The sequence below is a fragment of the Siphateles boraxobius genome, unplaced genomic scaffold (assembly GCF_051911475.1).
Source record: "Siphateles boraxobius isolate OS27281-9 unplaced genomic scaffold, OSU_SipBor_1 20, whole genome shotgun sequence".
Taxonomy (NCBI): Eukaryota; Metazoa; Chordata; class Actinopteri; order Cypriniformes; family Leuciscidae; genus Siphateles; species Siphateles boraxobius.
In genome coordinates this window covers 2,809,027-2,830,890 of record NW_027508811.1, presented here as the reverse complement: position 1 = coordinate 2,830,890, position 21,864 = coordinate 2,809,027, and the positions used below count along the sequence as shown (strand labels likewise).

Genomic DNA, 21,864 nt, shown 5'->3' with positions numbered 1-21,864 from the left:
TTTGATGCTATGTAATGCTAGGACACTTTTTTACATTTCTAAATAATTTAAAATGACTAAACTTCACTGACAAGCCACTCATTGGCGCAGCATGCGTTCAGCAGCCACCCGAGGGATGATCGTCGACAGGCCGTACTTCCAGTAAAACACCAGTTAAGGTACAATAAAAGTTTTTGTTCCCTCCTGCTTTACAGCAATAGGAATCTAAATCATGTAATGGCTTACTCTCCCTCAAGTCGATCCAAATTCCAATTTATGGTTTTACAATACAAAAATAACTGCATAAAGATGTGGAACAATATCAGGGTGAATAAATTGTGGAAGAATTTTCATTTTTGCGTGAAATATTTCTTTAAATCTAATTTCCCACCTTCTCTTTAATTGTTACCTGACTAAGAGTGAATGCTGCCAAAGACAGCAGTGCGAATCATTAGCCAGCGTGAGATGCAATCAGAGGACGTAAGGGGTCCAAACACTAATGACTCCAGGGATTAACCCATGTCAATGACCTAGATATGTTTTCTTAAGCACCTGTGATGGCAATCAAGCACAGAGATGTGTTACTGTGAGTTGAAATTTAAAACAGAATGTGTCACATGAACAAGGCGGCACCAAAGATGTACACAGTTGAAGCTAAACATTCACTTTTAAGCAAACAAAACACATCCCATTCTTTTTTCTTCACCGTGTCCCTTTAAGGGCTTCATACCATTACTATTTCACTTGACTTTTTATGCAATCAGTTTGCATGCTTTTTTAAAGTTAACTAATGACATTTTACAGTGTTACTGAGGTGTATTTTGAAAACTATCTCAGTGCTATTTATTTTTTCAGTGGTCAAAACTGGTTATCAACAATCTTCAAAATAGATTTTGTGCTCTGCAGAATAAAGAAAGTCATACAGATTTGTAAACAGGGTGAGTAAATGATGACAGATTTGAATTAAAGGGTGAACTATCCCTTTAAGTTTTGGGGTCAATGTGGGTTTGAGCTGCGTTTACACCTGGCATTAACATGCAACCTGTATCCGGATGTTGTCCACATACACCGACGTTATCCGATCAGCGTGTCCTGGTCCAGAGGTAGTCGAGGACGCATTGTGATCGGATCTCCGTGTAATGTAAACGCAATCCAGCCATCGTATCTACATTCAGAGAGCGACGTCATATACATTCTCGCCCAGTCTCCCCACGTGGCTGTCAAAAAATAATGGCCAGACGCAGTATAGACAAGAAAATAAACTTATTTGAACCTTACAATAAACGTCAATCTTTAAAACAGTTTATTTAGACTTACATGATACTGTTTGTGTCATTTTTCATTTTAATTGTGCAACATTATCTGAACGAGTACAATCACAGTCAGTCATGAGATCTTAATTTATAGCATCAAATAAACATGAAAGAACATAAGAAGGAATATGGTTTTAACTGCGGAAAGACGTCAGTACACTCCGTTTTTCAAATTAAAATCCTCCAACTTTAATCTACTAAAGGCGGGCATACACTGCAAAGCCAAAGTTCAGGATTTATGTGCTATACGGTCAGAACGTCGAGCTGCGACTTCACTGCTCACACTATACGTGTGAAATATGTGCGTTAAACCCCCGTGCCGGGTTGCGTCGAAAGACCACGATATTGTAACATGTTCAAAATCCTGTTCTGTTACAAGTAAGGATGCATTTAATATTAAGGTTGAACTTTATTCGTTTTATGTGATTCGATTGATTCGTTGTTCAAGTTGAATATGGAAAGAGGCTCCACCCCTTGGGGGAGTGATGGGGGAACCTGGGAGGGAGGAGGAGAAAAGAGCGCCTCGCTGGTTCAAGTGCGGTTCTCTTATAAGTCGGGTGTGTATGGCGTGGGCTGTGGCCAACAACAGCCTCTAATAAACACCCTTTGTTATCAAAACCGTCTCGTCCTTGCCAGAGGACGCTACAGTATCATGAATCCAGAGAAATTGTCGATACAAGCATCAGCTATCAATATCAAGATGATTTAGCATTTCCAATTTATGTATTAAATTATTAGTAACATTATTGTATTATTATTGTTATTAGGGAAGGCTACTTTTATTATTAAATTGATAGGCCATTACAATTAATTTGCCACGCAATAATTTCATAGCGCATCACACATAACCAATGCGCTGTGAGGATAATAAAAGATTACATGAAGCTTACTCCTCCTCATTAAAAATTATCTAAAACATTTAGGTTGATTACAATGAATTATAGGCATATAATTAAAATTATTATCAGTCTATAATATATCCGAACACTGCAATAATTAGTCATCAATGAATATTAAAAACAGCTTTATTTATTATACAAAAATATTGTTTAACACATTAATAAAAGAGGCACAGTTTAGATACATCGTGGGTTGCTAGGAAGACGTGGGTAATATGTTAATCCATTTTGCGAACCTGTTCACTGCGTTTCTCCCTGTTCACTGCACGAACACTGCACGACAACGCTGAAAATCAGCCCGACTCACACGAGTCAGAATTCGGCTTAAAATCAGACGAAAATCGCAGTGTAAGCCCGCCTTAACGCTCCTGACTCCTTTGTCGGAAGCTTTGTCAATTAAACTACCTGCGAAGGGTCAATTGGGACATTGTTTAATTTGTATCATCTTTACTTTTAATCTGGTGTCGTGCCACAGACCTCATTTATTGATTGGTTATCCAGATACAGAGGCTACTAAATGTGAAAAAAAAAATGTAAACGTGCCATGTCCTGATTGGTTAATGATCCGTGTGGCGAGCAGGACGAGGCCGAGGGCCAGGAGAGAGGTGGCGTGATTACGGATGAGCGACACCCGCCCGACGCACCGGCCTCGTATCCCTCACGGACGACTGCAGTCACATATAACAAAACACAACACAAGTCCAGGCCTGGCCTCTCTCGATCTCCACTGTCGTCGCTCCTCCTTTTATGCTTCCGCTCCTCTGTGAGAGATACGAGACCGGTGCGTCGCGCAAGTGTCGCTCATCTGTAATCACACCACCGGCCTCGTGCCGCTCTCTCACAGCCCTCGGCCTCGTCTTGCTTGGCACAATCCGATCTGCTTGATTGCGATTGCATGTTAATGCCAAGTGTAAACGCAGCCTATATTATTAAACTAGGCCTATGCTTGGAAAATTATTCTGAATTTTGCTAATTTGCTGAACAAGACACCTGTAGATGGCCTAAAATAATTTATCAGCTGAACAAAAAATTTTTAATTCTAATTCTTAATTGAATTGTCACTTCTAATTCAAATTGGCTTTCAAGGTGGGTTATAAAATTCCCATTTTATACCCACAACTTCCTATGGTTTAATATGAAATCTACACCACTGCCTAAACAAAATAAATGTTCTGTTTGATCTATATCTTTAAAAAACATCTCCGGTTACTGTTGTAACCTTGGTTCCCTGATATTCAAGAACAAGACATTGAGTTGCTAACACTGGAGAATGGGATGAGTTCCCGCAGCTTTAGCAACACAATGTTGAAGTGACCGCTCTCGAAAGGGAACTACATCCATTGGGGATCTATGACAATTAAACATCTGTGAATTGACAGCAGAAGGTTACTTCACCATTGAGAAATTCTTCCAGCAATCTAAAAAGGCAGGTCACAATATTAAACAAACTAGAATTAATAGCATACAAGGGTAAAGAAATAAGTAAAGTAAGTGTGCGTGCGTGTGTGTGTGTGTGTGTGTGTGTGTGTGTGTGTGTGTGTGTGTGTGTGTGTGTGTGTGTGTGTGTGTGACAGGGTGATGTGATTGTTGTTTGATATTGATGTTGGTTTGAAAACACATTCAAACCAAGTGTGGACAGAGCTGAGGTCAAACCAGAGCAGCACCTCATTCAGCCTCTATCAAGATAGACAACACATCCAGCTGTGGATCAATGAAAGGCGTTATAAATGCATTTCAAGGGTCATATGACTCAAGAACAACATTCCTTTGCCGTATATGTGAAGATAAAGGTAAATGCCACTATTTTAACTTCTTATGTTAATGTCAGTGGAAATATATTTGTCTGCTTAGACACCAAGTATGCACAAGTATCTGTGCAGTATATGTATGTGGTGATAAAAATAATATCCATTGGGACTATTCATTGATCATACAATATCTTAATATATTATTTGATAAATTGCATACGTATATAGAGTAAATAAAAGTTCCCTCTCATTTGTTCTTATTTTCTAAGCTATCAACCAACCCATTATTTTTCAAACATCAGAAAACTCAAGCAACCAAATAACATGCCACCTGGATCCAAGACTGTTAGCTGATGGACCTGTTTATTTTTACCCTGAGTCTATGTTACAGGAAACAGTTTAAGCTAATATGAACCATTGCTGGAGGCAGCATTAGCTCATCTGATCATATCCAGCAAAATGCACTCCAACAAACTCAATAAAGACTCAAAACTACACTCAAAGGATCAGGTCGGATGTCATCAACATCCATTCTTGAGTGTCTAATTACCAAATGCCATGATGTCATATGTGTTGATGCACCGATGTATCGGCTGTCGATATTTATCAGCCAATTTTTGGCTTAACGGCATATCGGTTATAGCATGAAAAAGGCTGATATATCAAACCGATGGCTTATTAATCAACTGCATGAAGGCACTGAGCTGTATAACGTCTGTTGTATAATCCACGATTAACTCTTTGATGCGTACGATCACACTTGTGTGATTAGAATGTTTAGTGCATCACATGACCAGCTGCTAAATTCAAATGTGCGTTTGCGCTTTGGCTGGCGCTGAGCCAAAGACGGACGCGCTCAGATCTTGTCATATATCACAACTATTCAGTGTTTTCAACTACATAATGTTTATTTTAGGTTTCATTCATTTAAATACACATAAGTACAAGCAAAATAATACCTCTATAGTTTGTAAAATACGTACACTTATATCTATGGAAGCGGCAATAACGATCCTTTCAATTATACATTGACAATGCGTATTATTCATATCAGATACACATTGCGTAAGTAACTATTAAGTTTACTCCTACTTCACTGGCCACTTACTTTCATCTATTTTGGGAGAAGTGGATGAATTTACGTGATCTAAATCTGACACATCTGATTTTCTGAACTGTGGCGTAGATTAACTGTCACAGTGTTGGTTTGTGTTCCCCAGGTGTCCACTAGATGTTCTCCCTCCCCACGGTGTCATCCACTTCTGTCACGGGAACACACGGGAAAACAGGTAGATCCAAATGCAGCATATTTATTATTAGGGCAATCCAATTCATAGTCATCCAGGCAGGGTTCAAAGTCCATTTTAGCAATCCAAACACAAGAAACAAAACAAGAAACAGGTTAGAACACAGACCAGAAGTGTAGTGACGAATAACAAGGACTCCGTAACAAACACTAAACAGGCAAGGTATATATAACACAGAACTAACAATGAAAATGGGGAACAGCTGAGTGCAATGAAGATGGGGAACAGCTGAGTGCAATGATGCAGTGATGGGTACAGACAAGGATTGTGGGGAATGCAGTTCATAAAGTGGATGACACCGTGGGGAGGGAGAACATCTAGTGGACACCTGGGGAACACAAACCCAACACTGTGACATTAACACGCTGGCGCCCATCGCGCATATAGCTCAACTAGCATGATCAATATAAAGCATTTTAAACAACAAAACACATTATCTTACACATATTTGAGGATCAGAATATCAGGAAGTTGATGACATAGCCAACAAGTTTGTGGGTGCGGCGTGTTCACGTGACAGGCATTACGCGCTGCCATGGAAATACGGTGATACGTTATAAATTAACAGTCGCCTTAAAAAACTCACACTGGGGACTCAGCTAGAATATTTAAAATGTATATAATCTAATATTCCTGCTGCGCTGCTGTGTGTGTTATAATGTTAGTCAAACAATAAAAGACACAAAAAAAATCGCACACTACTCTTGACTAAATAACTTTTGTTACTTTCATAAGGATTAATATGTATTTAATTTATACAGGGAAGACTATGCAGCGTTATTTTACATTTGTTCTCTTTATTTCTGTACCTAAAAACTGTTAAACCTACCTGTAAAGCACTGTTTATGTCATATGTATCTTTGTTCTGTTGTATTTATGTTAGCGTGCTGAATTTTAAATGGATCCAATCCATACACATTATAAATTATTTGATAATGCAGCAATAAACTAGTGTAACATTGCATGTGATTTCGAACTTTGCTGATTTAAAACATGATCAAAACACTATTTATTTTAATGACAAATGTTCAAATAAGAGAGCATTTGACAAATATCGGTATCGGCCAATAATTGTTTTTTAAAAGCGGCAACAGTATCGGCCCCAAAACATCCTATAGAGCATCCCTAGTTGCAATGGAGATTATGCTGGTGTGTTCATCATATAGGCTAAAAGTGCTTTCACACTGGACAGTTATAGGAAGGGGTTTCAGGATAACAGAGATTGAATGTAGACGTACAAGTTATGTGATTAAAAGAACAAAAAGGAGGACTAAGAGACAAATTCTCCTAAGACAACTTGCAGTGCTACATATCATAGAGGCTGAGAAAAGAACACGACGCCGCAGACAAAGGTGACCGGTAAATACCATTAACATAAGTCTTCTGTATGTTTAGGTCTTATCGCTGTTTCCATGTTCATGGAGTTAGTTTGTGGAGAAATTATATGTAAACTGTGTTTTAAAAAAACCAAACAGGCTTGGAAACGACTTGAGGGTGAGAAAATAATGACAGATTATTCATTTTTGGTGTGAACTATACTTTCAACAAATAAAGTGAGTTCAGAGTGCAGAATTTTCTCTTTTTGCATCACTTTCAATCCTAACTGACAGATTTTTATCTGCGCTGACTGTCATTTTTTGAAAGTGATCAAATCAGATACATCAGTTGCTATAGTAATGATTTAGGCGTCACCAAGCGACTTTCTTCTACTACCAGAAGCAGAAAGCTGGCAGTATGGAGACAGTTGACAGAAAGCTTGAAATCCGCTTATCTGCACCATGGCGCTTCGCCATGATAGAACTGAACTGCTGCTTTACTGCAGAGGAAACATCTCAAACGCATGAGAATGAGAAAAAAAAGCCACCATATGCATCCTGTCTCATTAGAAAACCAGTGATTACAACCGGCACATCTCATATAGTTTGAATGTCTGACCCTTCAGTTTGGACTTCAGGACTAATGGCTTGTGCAAGAGCATTTCTTCTGAAAGGCTTCTAAAAACATTGTCCCTAGAGTGGAGAGATAAGGCATTCGTTCTCTCTCTCTCGCACACACAATACACTTTTTTTTTAAATGAGCACTCACCATTGTGATAGGAATGTCAAATCCTTCCAAGAACCTGAGAATGAATGTATTGAAGACATTATTGCAGAGAACGCTATTTGACGGTTTTTAGTCCCACATTTGAGGGGAAAGTTCAGTCTTAAGGCATCCCTGAAGTCAGAAATGAAAATGCATTTGGCTTCGGCGAACCTCTATAAATCATTCAGTTTGCCATTTAGAAGAGGGAAATACATGCAAGGAAGTATATGTACCCTATACTAAAAAAAACAAAAACAAAAAAACAGCTTGAATTTTAGCCCAGTCCAGGCTGGTTATATTGGTAAGTGCTAGTTGAGGGTGAAGCTAAGTTTGGCTTGGTCTCTAAGCATCAGAATGGTCTTATTTAGTTGGTAAAGCTATTTAAAGGGAACAATCCGGAAATAATTGTACATTTGTACACTTTACAAATGAATACCTATGAATAATGATTAAATCAAATTTAGGTCCAAAAGTTTCAGAGACATTTTTTGTTATTATTTAACCGTATAATTAAGCTGAAGGTTTCAGGATTTTGAAACAAAGAAAAGTTATGTAAAGTCATGGGCGAGGCTAGCCCCTTTTAGGATTGCTTCAGCACCCCTAAAGAGGAGCTCACCACCCCTAGAACTTGGAGTAAGAAATGTTGTCATTCTAAAATTGTTGTTCGTCTTTGACAAGGTTAAATAATGTCCAAAACCTACTTCGTGGTTTGTGGTTTAAAATGTATGTGTTAAGGATGAAAATGAAAACATCCCTGGCCCCGCTTAGCTAATGGTGTCATACTCTTCTCTTCTTCTACTTCTCTGTACTTGCACTGCTCAGCACGAGTCTGCACAACCGTCATCCAGCGCGAAACACACGCAGAGTGAGATCCAGTTATGTAGTGTTGTGAAACGTGAATCAACTAAGTTGCTCCAAAGCTGTGTCTCACACTTCTTTCCTTTTAACGTTACCTATAGTTGTTCCGATTCCGAAACCATATCGGTGAGTACTGGAGTCAGTATCCTGAATCACCATGGTACACCTATAATAGGCTAAGTGTTTATTTTCGGACTATTTTAGTCCAGTGGGTCGCCGCCGCTGTGGAGTAGCAGAGGACCTGGGTGACTCATCCATAGTCATAAACGGAGAGAGAAGTAGCGAAAAGTTTAATGTTTTTCTTTTGCTGTATTTATTTATTCATTCCTAACACACAGAGGATTTAACCTGAACCAGTCTTAACTCCCGAACACCTCCTAGCATTACTTACTTACTCTCTCTCTCTCTCTCTCACTCTCACTCTCACTCTCTCTCTCTCTCTCTCTCTCTCTCTCTCTCTCTCTCTCTCTCTCTCTCTCTCTCTCTCTCTCTGTCTGTCTGTCTCTCTCTCTCTCTCTCTCTCACTCACGGTGGTTGAGCGCGGTAAAGTTAGTTTAAAGTTTGATATTTCGCCGGACATTGTTTTCCCTTGCCACTGTTATAGGGTCGGCAGTCTTACAAAGATATCAATAGCAGGATTAGTTTTAACATTATGTAACCATTAATGACATTAAATATTCGTTCAAAATCACCATGCATTAATGCTGAATATTTATACCTGAGAATGCTATGACGCGTTCCCACAACGCATGCCAAAGGGAACGTCTGCCAATTCCACTAACTGCGTTAAACGTAGCCTATAATTTGTATTATTTAAAATTACTTTTCAAATTCCAAAGCTTGTAGAAGGTTCCTATTGGCAATGCTGATCTGGTAGCCTTGAGTAAATTAATTTATCTAAAACACCTGCAAACTTGTCGCTTTTCGGCGACAATCGCCATTTTTCCTTCCGACCAAAATTTCGTTATTTCAAATGTAGCCGCGTTGCGCGTGGTAAGCGTGCTCATAATCCGCCGGAGCCACCACAACATTGCCCAACATCAAATGGCAAACGTAATGCAAGCGGAACGAAACTGCTCGTTATTATGTGGTTGACGGACCGTTTATCAGTTTGGACCAAACCAGCGCGAGCCGATCTTGATCAAGCGACACTGTTACTACACAGCGCTAATAAGAGATCAAGTAAAGGAAGAATTTGAATTTGCCACAGAAGTAATAACATTGCTGCGAGATCTAGTGAGAAACATTCACATTTCTCCGTTATTAACGGATCAAACAGCACTGACGTGGAAACCAGGAAGAAACATTGTGCCATGAATTAACTATCCAGTTTCCACAGATCATTAACATTCACCATGGATATACTGTAGTAACACTAACTGCAACCATGGAAGTTTGGCAGGAATAGTAGGCTATAATGCCTTCAAGTAATATTACGTTGGTTTTATTTTGACATTATGAATACAATTGCTGCCCTCAAACTAATCTGAACTAAAATAAACCTTTATTTATAACTACTACAATATTGCATTTAATTTTTTCCAAGGAGCTGTTTTGTTTTATATGCTCCTAAGAAGAGTCAATTATAGCTCCAGAATTGCTCAAAGAAAAACAAATATCAATAATACTTTATGATGTTAGTTCCCTTTCGAGGGAACTCAACACTGCGTCGAGAATCGACACTTTGGGGACGCTCCCTTAGCCTGCGCCTCTGAAGTAAGAATGAAACTAATCCAATCCTGATTGGTGTTGCGTCGTGATGTAACATGTGACGGCATAACCGGATGCATAAAAGTGACGCTCACACACACACACATCAGCTTTAGCTCTTCAGCAAGCGCTCTCTGTGAAACTGTCTGTCTTATTTGGTGTTGTTGTCTGTGCAAAGCTCTGTATTATGGCGAGTGAACAATACACTAAGTGTGTGCACCCCTGCCCAAGATAATATATATGCCACGGGTGGGGACACGCATCAGCTGTGTGTGTGTGTATTGTTTAGGGGCGCAGCACGCACTGTCAGCTCTCGAGAGGGCTGCCTGTGCACACTGTGAAGCACTTCCTATTAGAGTGCTGCGCTCCCGCTTGGCTATATTATTTCCTGATGATGGCCAGGCTCACGATCCCCGCGGTTCGGGTCCCGCGTCCATTGAGGCGGAGCGACGGCTTAGATCGTGGAGATCGCAGAAGGATCTCGCGGATGAGAACGAGACTGCTGAGGCACCTTTTCTCTCATCATCCGCAGATTCTATGACACTCGTTCACGACGCAGAAGCCTGCGATGCGGCTTCTTCTGCCCGTGACGAGTGCCCAGTGCTCGAGCTATCTGTTTATAAGGAAGTAGATGTGCTCAGCATCGGGAACGAGCAACATGAGTCACACTCGCCGGCTTATGTTTCTGCTTATGTAGAGCTTGTGGAGGTTGTGATGCGTGCGGTGGCCAGACTAAATAAATATATAAATAAATATATTTATATATATAAAATATATGAGCTGGCCACAAAATAAGCAGGATGATCCCCGTCAAAATGAACTAGACGAGAGATTCCTGCAGCACCGTTCACAACCTCAGAGCCGGGGCTTACTGTTTTTCCCAGATCTTTATAAAAATATATTAAATATGTGTAGATCCTGGGAAAAACCCCATTCTTTAGGTATCTCACCACATTCATTATATGTTTATTCGAATGTGGTGGGTGTGAGAGAGTCGGGTTATGGCAAGTTGCCGCAGATGGAGGAAGCTTTAGCGTGCTATCTTTCTCCTGATCCGGCATCTTCACTTTAAGCCCCGCCGCTGCCCAACAAACCGTGCAGGGACACCTCTGCACTGGTTGGCTGGGCTTATATGGTGCAGGAAATCGATGTTGCTCTTCCGCCGTTAAAAACGTTCGGGACACATCGGTTTCCAGCGAACGCAGGCTGCACTGTCCGCCCCACATTTTTGCGGCCAGGCAGCATTCGCGTTCACCAATCGAGAATCTTTTTCGGTCCAGCCCTTCCGGAAACCCGCTTCAGGGGGTCGAGAACGAATCCCGATTAATACCCGAAGCCAGGCTCGAGAGCCTGGTTCCTTTGGTAAAATATTTAGAAAAGAAAAGGTCAGGCTGGTGCGTGCCTGCACTCTAGGACGATTTTGCAGGCGTACCAGGCCGATCTTCTTAAAGATCTAAGTGAGGCAAATATTTCCTGTTGCCCGCTCCGCTATCTCCTTCTGGCCTGTTTTCCAACGCTGTCACTACAGTCATTGACAGGTTTCAGGAAGCAAAAAAAAAAAAGAGAGCGTTGCCTCTAGAGGCCCTCCTGCGGGAGTTTGGCAAACAGAGGAAGCACTCTCAACCGAAGTCCTCCAGCCAGAAGGGTGACCTGAGGGCCGTCCTTCAGGCGAAGAGGTCCTAATTCTAGGACCTCTGAATCGTTCTTTGAGGAGATTCAGGTTCAAAATGCTTACTATTCCCATTATCGTGAGCCATATCAGATCCAAGGACTGGTTTGTCACGATGGATCTAAAAGACTCTTATTTCATGTCTCCATCCTTCCATGTCACAGGAGGTTCCTGAGGTTGCTTTCGGGGGCGAAGCATACCAATATCGGGCTCAACACTAAGAAAAATGTGTTGGACCCAGCTCAGAAGACTACTCTTCTGGGCGTGGTATAGAATTCGGTTACGATGCGGGCACGTATGTCTCCCGCTCGTATCGAATCCATCCTGGCCATGGTGTCCGGGATAAAGCTAGGCCAGGCCATCACTGTAAAGCAATTTCAAAGACTGCTGGGCCTCATAACAGCGGCATCCAACATAATTCCTTTGGGCCTGTTTCACATGAGGCCCCTTCAGTGGTGGCTCAAAGCCAAGGGTTTTTTCCCCAAGGGGAATCCGTTCCATATAATATAGGTTACTCGCAAATGCGTTCGTTCCCTATTAATATGGAAGAAACCTTGGTTCTTGTCCCAAGGGCTAGTGGTAGGGGCGTCATGTCGCCGGGAAACTGTTTCGACAGACGCTTCCCTCGCTGGCTGGGGCGCGGTCTCGGACGGCCGCTTTGCCAGGGGTCTGTGGCAGGACCATCATCATTCTTGGCATATAAATTGCCTAGAGATGTTGGCTGTGTTCAGGGCTCTGAGGAGCTTCCTCACAGACATCAAAGGTTACCACGTCTCAGTGGTAGCTTATCTAAACCGACAAAGAACACTCAGATCGCGCCCTCTATCCAGATTGGCGCATCAGATCATTTTATGGCCCCAAGGGAAAATATTATCTATAAGAGCAATATATGTCCCGGGGGATCTGAATCAGGGAGCGGACATCCTGTCGAGGCAGGGGCTGAGGCCCGGGGAATGGAGACTTCATCCAGAGGTGGTGGAGTTCATATGGCAGAGGTTTGGACCAGTGGAAGTGGATCTGTTTGCGTCTCGAGGGACGTCCATCCCACTGTCCACTTTGGTTCTCCCTTACTCATCCAGCCCCGCTGGGGTTGGATGCCATGGTACAGGCCTGGCCGAGGCTTCGCCTGTACGCTTTTCCCCCCGATCGCTCTGCTCCCGGGGGTCCTGGAGAGGGTCCGTCAGGAGGGTATCAGTCTTCTTCTGATAGAATCTCTCCCCTTCCACACGTAGGGTGTACGTGGCTGCCATTGCGGCGTTCCATGCACCACTAAATGTTGGGCCTTTAGGGAGGCACCAACTGGTCATACTATTTATCCATGGTATTGGAGGATGAGACCGACAGTCAGGTCCAGGGTTCCTTCCTGGGACCTGGCGGTGGTTCTCGAAGGGCTATCCCTGGCTCCCTTCGAATACCTCCAGTCGGCTTCGCCTAGGACCTCACGTTCAAGATACCCTTTCTCTTAGCTATTTCTTTAAAGAGACTGGGAGATCTCCAAGCCCTGGCATTATCGCCAGTTTGCTTGGGGTGTGCCCCCGGCAGAGTTAAGGCCATCCTGCATCCGAGACCCAGCTATGTGCCTTAAGTGCAATTTATCATGGCTAGGTCCATGGTCCTGCAAGTATTTCATCCTCCACCTCATGTGTCGGCAGAAAAGGAGAGGTTCCTTGCTCTGCCAGTCAGAGTTCCGAGTATTACCTTGAGAGGTCCTCTTCTTGGAGGAGGTCGGACCTACTGTAGTGTGTTTTGGATCACCTATTAGGGGCTCCCGGCTATACAAACCATAAGTAGGCCTACAAGGTGCGGAATTTCCCTTCATCTTTGGCCGTTAGGGCTCATTCTACTAGAGGCATGGCGTCCTCTAGGGCCCTCCTTTCGGGAGTTCCCATCAAGGAGATCTGTGAGGCAGCCGGTTGGGCTACCCCACACACTTTTGTTAGGTTCTATAGTCTGCACCTCCCTAGTACGCTTGGCGCACACGTGCTCTCGTCCTAGCTGAGTGCCTGAATCAGTTTCACTCCGGGGCAGGCCTGTTTTCGGTGCGTGGCTTAGTGGGCATTCGTTCCCCAAAGTGTCGATTCTCGACGCAGTGTTGAGTTCCCTCGAAAGGGAACGTCTCGGGTTATGACTATAACCCTTGTTCCCTGAGAAGGGAACGAGACACTGCGTCGTCCTGCCACGCCCCTCGAGGCCTTAGAGCGTCTTGCTTCATCGCGGAGCTGATGTGTGTGTGTGTCAGCGTCACTTTTATGCATCCGGTTATGCCGTCACATGTTACATCACGACGCAACACCAATCAGGATTGGATTAGTTTCATTCTTACTTCAGAGGCGCGCGCTAAGGGAGCGTCCCCAAAGTGTCGATTCTCGACGCAGTGTCTCGTTCCCTTCTCAGGGAACAAGGGTTATAGTCGTAACCCGAGACGTTGTCATTTAAAAAAAGAATAAAAAAAATTAAATCAAGGAAATTACCAAAAACCTAAAACCTGGTGAACAGTAAATTCTAACAACATAGGGCTATTTAGATAAACAATCTGGCGATAAACAATCTGGCGAGCATGTTGTTTTAGGCTAACACACCAACAGCAAATTTCTGTTTAATAAAGCGCTCAGATTTCGCTTTTCTTTTGCGCTTCTTTTGCCCCCCTAACTACCTCACATTTAAATACACATGGCTGTAGGGGGTAATGTGGGCTGATATGGCTACAATGCTAGGGCTCAATTTTTGGATGTCTGTGTGAACTCTCACAATTAAGCTGGTGTTCTGAAAAAGGTCTCAAAAAAAGAAGAAGAAAAAAATCTGGATTTTGGAGTTAGTTGAACCAATGTTAAAATGATAAAGTAATTTTTCAATAGTTTTTCAATAGACATATTTTTTGTTTTTGTGTGAAAAGAGGGCGAGTGGTGGCAGTGGGGCTCATTGGGTGCTCAGCATCCCTAAAACTCTGACCCTACAATCGCCCCTGTGTAAAATGAAAAAGAAATATGTGCTGTCGTTGAATGAAAAGGAGGATTTAACCAAATACTAAGTAAATTCGAAAGAAAATATACATTTTTCAATGCAACCTTACCTCAAATTGAAATGGTGATAAGATTAATTGTAATGAAGAGACCGAATTCAAATAGAAGAAAAAAAGTATTTGGACTTTTTTGGATTCATGTTTTGCATTAGTGATTAGCATCTATTTGAGCTCATTTCTGCTGTTTAACATGTTGAGTGTATAGAGAGGCATTGACAGACCATCTGATACCCTTCATACCGCTCTACTGATGCCCTCCAAACAGCATCTGTACCTGAGTTGATCCCATCTGCCAAAACATCAGCAGTCTCACTCTCTCAGCCCCTCAGACCTCAACCATTCACTGCAGCAGCTCTAGTGTCTACACCATTATACACTCATCGTATTCCTCCAAACTCTCCAGTTCTCCTCTAAACAGCTCTCTTAACCCCTGTCTGGCTCAGCAAACTATAGCATCTCAACCAATTACATTAACACTCTTTAATACCCTGGAGTCTGGATTCCCGACCTCTCCAACTGCTCCCTTTCTGTCTGAGCTCTAAACCTCTGGCTTTCGTGGTCTACCCTGCTGTTGTCATCCTGCAGGACTCCCAGTGGGCAGAAGCTGATTAGAGATGAATCAGACAGCTGAGAGAGGCTGGCTGAGGTAAAGATGCATGCTGGAGAAATCCAGCCTGGCCTTCACACATCAGAGACCACGTACACGGAAGAGAGGAGAATTTCATTGGGCTTATATTTATACAGTTGGCAAAGCAGCCAACCTACTGAATGTCCATCATATACACCTACATTGTGGAAACTCCCTATACTGCTTCTTTTAAAGGAATAGTTCACCCAATTACAAAAGGTTTGCCATTATTTAATCACCCATTTGACATTATTTTCTTTCGTGGAACATGAGGGAATTGGGACAGAGGCTTTCAAGCTTTAAAAAGGATGCAAAGATACCATGAAGTACAATAAAATTGGTCCATATGACTCATGTGCAATAATCCCAAGTTTTCTGAAACCATACAGTACATGCCTTCCTGTAGCTCAAACAGTACAGCATGGTGCTAGAAACACCAATGTCATGGGTTTGATTACCAGGGTGGGCAGAGAAAAACTGATCAAATTTGTACTTTGAATAAAAGGATCTGCCAAATGCATAAACTGAAATAGTCCACTAGCTCTCCTTGGTATATCAAGGCAGATGCTTTTATCCAAAGGTACACATTTTATCATTTTTTCTCTATCTTCCCTGGAGAAATAGAAAGTTCATTCTCAGATATTTTTGATTAATCAAAAACAGTTTGAATGATTCAATCAAGATTCAGACTGATCTAATTCTCAAGTTCACCCCACTAGCTACATTTACATGCACCCAAACACTTTGTTTATAATCGGATTGATGGCTCAGTTTGATGAAAAGACTAAGTGTGTTAACTATTTTCAGATTTAAAAATACCTTGTGCACATGCCCAGTGCCGTGCTGTGCAAGTTTACAGATCTTTTATGTCTTACTAATGTATGTATGTATGTATGTTTTTTTTTTTTTTATGTCTCACGTCTTACGAACTGTTCAGGGGATGAGACTAAACATTTACAAAATATTTGCAAAAAATATATTTTTGTTATCTTTTTTAGATATGTCATCAAGGCAAAAATGAGGCAGCTCTGGTGACATTTTCGAAGTGGCTTTCTGAGGTTCTGAATGTGGTGACTGGGTACTACGTATGCACCGACATTTTGTATGGAATACATGCAAATGCGAATGTGAACAAATATGTCAATCTGATTGAAAAGAGTTGGGTTCATATAAACAGAACTCTCAGAATCTTGAATATGATTTGATTCATTGTGTCTGACAAAAATAAGTGCATGTAAACACTTAATGACAGCTCACTCTACAGTAAGATTATGTGGATAGTTTTGTTAATAATTTTGTTCTGAAATGGCTTCTGGAGAATTTTATTTTGACACTGCTGAGCATACAGCGCTCTCATTCTCCATATTCATTAGTTATGGTCTCTGTTTAACAATTTTGTCTAATATGTTACTACATAGAACTGTTAAACAAAGAAAGTAAACTGTATACGAAAAAGTATTATAGCATTTGCTTTTATATTATTAGTGTCAGAAAGGCAAACTATAACTTTCGCATTTATCGTCTGTATTCAACAAATATGCATTTATATCATTTAAACAAATCTTTAAATATCTAATAAACATTTAATTTCACAAACCTTGCAGACTTACTAGAATCCAGCTTTCAGATATTCTGAAGAGCGCATTTGAGGCCTGCATGATCGAGTGTATTCCGTCCCTGTGAATTGAATGCGGACAGGAGAGTTCAGCTTCACTGGATTGATCGACAAACTTTAAACCTCTGATTTCAAACAATGCTGCACTATATTCAGTTGCTCACTATTTCATTTTCACTGTGCTGAAAATAAAATGAAGAGTTACCTTGTCTTTATTTGAAAAAATATATAGGGATATATATTCCCTGTGTGCACAAACTTACTGAGTGTCCTGCAGGTTACAGTGTTTACTTCCCTTTTTATTCATATTTTTTTCCAACAATTTCTTTATTTGTGAAAAAAAAACTGTAATCAAGAGTATTACAATAATCAAGAAGTTATTAATCTAAAGTAAGTCTGTTTATTTTAGAGATTTCTTTTTTAATTCATTTTCAAATTATTTATTTTCAATTTAAATATTAATTCAAATGACTATAAAGTATATATTATATAGGCATTACATCGGTCAGTGGCCATCTGCTCTCTAAGATATCGGCATCGGCAATCACAAAACCAATATCTGTCGACCACTAGGTTTGTAACAACATGAGTGTGAGTAAATGAAAACAATAGTAGAGTAAAGACAAGAGTACATTTTTGGCTGAGGTATTCCTTAAAATCTTTCCCCCTGACCCAATATGCTACCTTATCTCCAGTGCGCCTGTCCATCTATGTCTCTCTTCAGCTGTTCTCGCTCACTGTCTCTGCCTCACAGTTTTTTTTTTTTCTCTCCTTCCATCTCTGTCTGCGTGTCTGTGTGTGTGTGAATGGAAATCATTTCAGGCATCACTACCCACGAGCTAATGCTGAAATGTGTTCTCTAAGGTGTCCACACTGCATATGAATACAGTCATGCCTGAACCATGATACCACACAGTCTGATTTTCCATTTTACCTCAAGGAGCATAATGAAATCCTCGCTACTTCACGCACAGCACAGCCTTCATCATCTTTTTCTCCCCGCTTAGTAAGTCGTAAGACCTCTGGTCAGTTCTAAGACCTCTGAAGCTGTATTATGGGCATTAAAAGGTAAGAGGTCAACTCCGACACAAGGCGAATGAAGGTCAGGTGCATGTCTAAGACTCTGACCTCCATGTAATTGCCTTAGGGCCCTTTAAACTATGTCATTGTATGGCTCCCATTTGCTGCGCTTCACTGGTCAGAAGTGCTTACAGCAGTTTGATGCTCATAATACGTCCAGTGCGCTGAGCAACAGACCACCTCCTGAGACAGTTCACAAACCATGGAAACTTCATAAAACTGGTTAAAATTAAGTTCCCTTCGAACTTTAACATGTTCATGTTTGTCTGTCAAGTGGAAAACATTTTTAAAAATACATACATGTGTAAGTAAACTAAATCGGCATGCTAGGCAAAGCATCATAATGAGATACAAAACCTCACTAGTGTATCACCTTAGCGTTGAATAAGTGCAGTATACCACTTTTCAAAATCGTTGTTGAACACTGTTGATTTTTGAAATCAACCCCCACAAACATGCTCCTCCCTTCATTGCTCCACCCACAAAATGCACGAACACACAATGCATACAGGAGTTTTTCTTTTATCATAGCACAAGCGAAGCAAAATAATGCTTTGGAAAAAAAAAAAAGCGAAGCAAGAAAAATTACCATCCAGTACACAAGAGTATATGTACAACCAAGAGTCCGTTGTAAGTCACCAACAGCACACACTCAAAACCAATGTTGCTCAAGTATGGAGCAGAAACAACGCTACAACGGTGTCCATTTTCAGGCATTCCTGCTTTCATCTCTCCAGCGTAACAAGGGTCCTAAAGCTCTTGTCTGATCATATCCCCTTCTTTTTCCAGTGATATTCCTGTGAGCATTTCTCTTTTGCAATGTATCTCTCTCTTAGCCATCTATCTTTTCTTCAAATATCCCTCTGATTGGCTACAAGTTTGTTGTGGTGCTCCGCCCGGTGCACTTTCAACAGCGTTTTTCAAAAATCACTTACTCCAACTTTAAACCAGCACACTGAGCAAAAAAGAGTGGATGTGAATAATATCTAAAATATCAAAACCACACTTGTGAATAACCTCATTGGTGTATAACTTTTCTAATGAGCCAGTCAAAATAATTTATTGGTCAGTATATTATTCAACGATTTACCGATTCATTTTTATCTCGCATTCTGAATGAACGGGGAATTGTACTTTAGGTTTGTGCGACTTACATCAGTCATTTACTGACTGTTCATATGATATGTAAATAAAGATACTTCGGTCATGAGAACTCTCCGAGTTTTTGGCATGGTAATGGATAAGACAATGTTAATATGTTTGGTTTTGGCGGAATATATAATCTCAGTTAATCACCGGGGTAATCACAGTTTCCACAAAAATATTAAGCAGCACAATTGTTTTCAACATTGATAATAACAAGAAATGTTTCTTGAGCAGGAAATCAGCATATTAGAATGATTTCTGAAGGAACATGAAAATTGAACTTTGCCATCACAGGACTAAAATACATTTTAAATAATATTTAAAATAGAAAAAAAGATATTATTTTCAATTGTAATAATATTTTATAAAAATGACTCGTTTTGATCAAAACAATTACAGCCTTGGTGCGCATAAGAGACTTCTTTCAAAATAAAAAAAATCTTTCTGACCCCAAACTTTTGAACACAATTGTAAGGTTGAATCGAATTTAAGGGGCCTGTTTGGATGCCATGTTGGGATTAAAAATCAACATATTATAATACCAACCAAATAACTGTTAAAAAGATCAGTCATGTTTGTGTGTCAACTGTTGCACCCTACAAGAACTGCAGTTTTGAACGAGAGATACATTTCAAATAACAAGCCAGAGGGGAATCACAATGTCAAAGCATTTCATAATTACAAGATATAAATAGGCCTATTATCACAGTGCATGAATCTTTTGACTTATCTCAAAGCTCCTTAATTATCTTTATATGCCAAAGCATTCATCTTGATCTCCTAATAAAAAACAGGATGGCCACTTCATCTCTAACTAATGAAGCTTCTGTTAACCGAAACTTTAGACTGAAACATGGACGTTAACTCATGAGATCACCCCACTCCTCCTCCTAACACACACACATAGACACAGACACACACACTCTTTCTCTCCATATCAATGGTGTCAGCTGCACACAGATGCCAACTGAGCACCAGTCTCACTGATCTATTCATTACACCAACAGAACATCACTGACTCATTATTTTAGAATTTTAACAGATACATTCTGGGAAACATGAATGTAATAAACGTCAATAGTGTGGAAAAGGTCAGTAGCAACTGTAAACGCAAATTAATGTGAGGTGGTAATAGTGAAATACAAGTAAAACATTATTTCACTATGATTGGCTTATCATGTTAACAGGAAAATGCACATCTATGATGTCCAGGTGCAAAAGTCAACATAAATGCATGAAAATTGTGCACAATGCTCTAATTATAAAGACAACTCACAAACTCTGACATCAACTTATGCTCAAGTCAGAATGAAAATGACATTTAAATTATTTAAAACATGCAATATAATATTTAAATTGTTAACTGTTTTCTAGCGAATAAACGGTGACAAGAGGCGCACCTTTCAATGCACCTTCAGTGTTGCAGAGGATATGACATATTACTAAAACATAAACACAAACACATAAAGCATTACCACACGCTACTGGCGTGAATTAACCACTACAGATGCAGCTTCTGTGCTGCCTTTGCAGTGAAAAAAATGGAAACAAGCAAGTTAAACGATGTGGCTGATGGGAGTGAAGTTTAATTCATAAAATAACTAAGCTACCATCGTCAAAATTAATATCACGTCCAGTCGCATTTGACTTCATTTTATTTTGTCTTGAAAGAATAGACTACAACAATTAACAGATAATTGTTTTTCAACAGATGGATTCAATGGCAGATGCAGATAGGAGAGGAGTGATGAATGAATAAATGTGGTCTCAGTTGGACTTCTTTTAATGCGTTATTTTGCTTAATGTAACAGAGACAGATTACAAATTGACTTTGATAAGACCAAGAGAAACAAAACTCAACAAACGATTCTCAAAACCGCTCTTTGACCATAATAGCATATTATTAATTCTTTAAATCATCTTAATACTGCTTACTCACGCAGTTTATTTCAGTTATTTTCTCTCCTCATGTTCCTGCAGACGTCCGTTCACAGCAACAGTTACGCGAGCGTTTTCACTCACGCGCGCCCCGCGTGAAATCATTCATTCCTCCAGTCAGGAATTTACCGGATGGTCTCCGTATCACTCAAACGTCAACCCACCATGTCGGTTAAGAATCCAGGCAGAGTCTCTCCGGACAGACCCAAGCCGCGAATCCCGCATCAGTCTCTAAACGTCTGTGTGTGTGTGTGTGTGTGTGTGTGTGTGTGTGTGTGTGTGTGTTTTTCTCTGACGAGGACGGACCGCAAAAGCCCCGGTGATTTTACTTCTTACTGATTCTCATTAAGCGCTTAAAGTCCAAGAGCAGGTCAGATTCAGGACGCTGTTTGTTAGTCCTCAAGTAACGGTAAAAAAAAGTACCATGACAGCTCCAATGAAAGAACAACCCACCTCACACAGCCCTCATTCACCTACTCTGCCTCCTTCTACACTCTCTCTCTCTCTCTCTCTCTCTCTCTCTCTCTCTCTCTCTTCTCTCTCTCTGTCTCTCTCTCTGCACTAATCTCATTTGCCTGGTCAGTAAAGTGAAAAGTAAATATGCATCGTAATACTATTTAAAACATAAATAATTGTTTTTATTCAGATTTTTTTTAAAAATAATATACTTTAAATTTGGATGGGGGGGACTTAATTGTCATGCAAATAAAATCATAATGCAAAAAAAAATCTTAATGGCCCAAAAAATACACTATCTATCTATCTATCTATCTATCTATATATCTATCTATCTATCTATCTATCTATCTATCTATCTATCTATCTATCTATCTATCTATCTATCCATCCATCCATCCATCCATCCATCCATGG

General features: G+C 40.6%; 1 protein-coding gene across 1 annotated transcript in view; it reads right to left on the bottom strand.

The window, feature by feature from the left end:
* The window catches only part of pcdh15a (protocadherin-related 15a), a 365,233-nt gene extending 343,794 nt beyond the window's left edge, over positions 1-21,439 (bottom strand). The window contains exon 1 of the mRNA XM_077236392.1: positions 20,993-21,439. The gene's annotated coding sequence lies outside the window, so the exon portion shown is untranslated. The remainder of the gene's footprint in view (positions 1-20,992) is intronic.
* Positions 21,440-21,864: the final 425 nt, after the last annotated feature.